Raw genomic sequence first — 3,106 nt, 5'->3', positions numbered from 1 at the left:
ATATATAAACAAAATGTTTTGAAAATACAAAATAACATGTTCCTAAGATTTCTGAAAATCCCCAGGAATCCAAATTACTCATTTCACAATAATAAATATTAATATAAATCAATAATTTAGAAACACTTGCAAAAAGGTATCCTTATTTCAATTTCATACATAAGAAACTCAGGATTTAAAAGATTTGTCGAGGGTCACTAAATTGGAAAGCATCAAAGTCAGGATATGAATCCTGGGCTTAGTTTTATAAAGTAAGGAATCCATTTGATTCATTTGTTACACATAATTCCTAAGGCAAACCTAGGTGCATAAGAACTCTTAATGATCTCTTGGAAGAATGAAAAGAATTAAAAAGAAAATGACCAAAAGGTTAGGGACTTCCAGATCAGAAAGTTTTATTCAACCCGTGATTTATTAGGGGGGAAATTCCGGCTGAAAAATGTGATCAAGGAGACCTCAGCATATTGTGGATGAGTAAAATCATTTCTTAATTCCCAAGAAGAAGTGAGCCACAGCTTCTCTGATCTGCTTTGTCTTCACCCCATAAACAATGGGGTTGAGCGTGGGAGGTACCACCACATAGAGGTTCGCCAATAGGATGTGGGCATGGCGTGGGAAGTTGCGCCCAAAACGGTGAGTCAGTACAGTGAAGAAACATGGGAAATAAAATATGAGGATGACACAAAGGTGGGAGCCACAAGTGTTGAGTGCCTTGTGCCTGGCCTCCTGAGAAGGCATCCGAAAGATGGCACGGAGGATCATGGTATAGGACACTGCAATGAGCACCACATCAGTGATCACCATAACAATAGGGACAGAGAAGCCATACCATATATTGACAGTGATGTCAGCACAAGCCAGTCGAGCCACCCCAATATGCTCACAGTATGAATGGGAAATCACATTGGTCCTACAGAAGGGTAGCCTCTTTAGCAGGAAAATGACAGGGAAGATGATGCAGAAGCTCCGAACAACAATGGCTAAAGCCAATCTCCCCACAACAGGCAATGTCAGAATCATTGAATATCTCAGTGGGTTACAAATAGCCACATACCGATCAAATGCCATAGCCAGCAAGATAGCTGATTCTCCCACAAACATCACATGGACAAAGAAGACTTGGGTGACACAAGCAGCAAAGGTGATTTCCCGGGCACAGAACCAGAAGATGGCCAAGGCTTTGGGTACGGTGGTAGTGGAAAGTAGAATGTCAGCGCCAGCCAACATGGAAAGAAACATATACATGGGCTCATGCAGGCTGTGCTCAGTGACAATGACCAGAATCAGGACACTGTTCCCCAACACTGCAGTTGCATACATAAAGCAAAGGGGGATGGAAAGCCACATATGGTATTTCTCTAGGCCTGGGATACCAAGCAGAACAAACACAGCAGGATGGAAGACAGTCTGATTGGCATTCATTATGTTGGATTGTGGCTTCTCCCTGAAAGGTAAAGCAGACTGGAGAACCAGCTGAGGAGCTTGATCCTGACCCAACTCTGTGAAGAAGCCCTCCTCACCTGTGTTAGGGAAAAGTAGAGTACAAGAAATGAAATAGGTTGCTATGACCTGACTTAACTTCTGTTATCTCAAAGTGTAATTCAAAAATGAAAATTCAAATTCAAAATTCATTCAAAAATGAAAATTCAATAAATATTTGCAGGTCACAGTGATAGGTGTGGGAGAACCAAAGGCACTCATTTGAGACAGAGGAATACATAGCAAAGCACGTGTGCCCCCCACAGAACTCTCATTTCTATGTGATTATCAAAATGCTCCATGAGTCATCCTGATCTCATTCACATGAATCACTATTTCAGTATCCTGATTAAGAATCCACACTGGCTCCCTAATTTTAAATCCCTCCACTTGATTTCCAAGACCCTCTGAAATATGGTCCTAAACTCTCCACTTCTAGAAACATCATGCTTATTCTTCCCTCAGTACTATATTACTCCTGTTACACACACACACACACACACACACACACACACACACACACACACACACACACACACATTTAGAACTCCTTACCCTCTCCTCTTTCGTTATTCCAAGTTCTCTCACACTTATATAATAGCCCAGTCCAACATGCTCTGTTAAATCTGTTCAATCTGCTCCGTTATCTCCAGACTTATCTCTCCTCTTTTGGATTATGTTTTTATCTCTTTCCTGAACATTCATGAAACTCAGTTATATTAAACATATTATTTCATTGTATCACTCCCTATTTCAGATGGGCAGGGAGAACCATGAAGTTGGGGATGATGTCATATTTTCTCTGTATCCAGTCCTTTACACTTTATACTTGTCCAGCTCTTATCACCATTTGGATATAAAGAAGATAAGTAGCAAATTGTTACGAGATTATATTCCTCTCTGAATCCCACAAAGCGATGCCATACAGCATCATGGCCTCGTGTGTAAGAAAAATGGCTCTCGTATGGCTTAAAACCACCACTGTCCAAAGATGAAGCCTGGGAGTCCAGGTTAAGCTTTCTCTCATCTGAGACGCAAAAACAAACCTTTCTCAAAATCTTCCCACAGGCAAGATTCCAGCTCAGGTTTTTATGACTTCACGTCTTACACTTAATCTACTCTACAAGCTAGACACAGAAAGAGATTTAAGAATCATATAGTAAGACATTCTTGAATCCACAGAAGTAAATAAGTTTCTCTTGAGGAAAGTGAATGAAGAGAAAAAAATAAATCTAAGGATAAAATTTACTGGAATGATTCCATTTAGGAGCAAGAACAAATGTTTTACCCATACTTAACTGAACAAATGTTTGACTTATTATTTAATCTTTAGGATCCAATGAGGGCAGAGAAGGAATGGTCATAGAAGAGGCAAATTCCTGATCATTAAAATATATTTATAAACATAACAGCTAAGAGAGCTCAGAGACCAAAGGGTCACAAAAAATAAGGGAGGACAAAGTATCCAGAAGTAAGGAATGACACTGTTGACTTATCAGTGTTAAATGGTTCATAAAGGCCAAAGAGAGTGAGGACTAATAAGAAGCCATGATTTCATTAGGATTTATTAATAGACTTCTGTTATTAGGAAACCGTTCATTCCTTGTAAAGAAGAGCCTCCATAGAT

At 39.7% G+C, this 3,106-nt stretch overlaps 1 pseudogene; it reads right to left on the bottom strand.

The window, feature by feature from the left end:
- Positions 1-480: 480 nt before the first annotated feature.
- On the bottom strand, positions 481-2,506 carry LOC123256286 (annotated as a pseudogene).
- Positions 2,507-3,106: the final 600 nt, after the last annotated feature.

Source organism: Gracilinanus agilis, unplaced genomic scaffold (genome assembly GCF_016433145.1).
Source record: "Gracilinanus agilis isolate LMUSP501 unplaced genomic scaffold, AgileGrace unplaced_scaffold57605, whole genome shotgun sequence".
In the NCBI taxonomy this organism is placed as follows: domain Eukaryota; kingdom Metazoa; phylum Chordata; class Mammalia; order Didelphimorphia; family Didelphidae; genus Gracilinanus; species Gracilinanus agilis.
The sequence above is the reverse complement of the archived record's forward strand: the minus strand, read 5'-3'. Positions and strand labels throughout refer to the sequence as shown.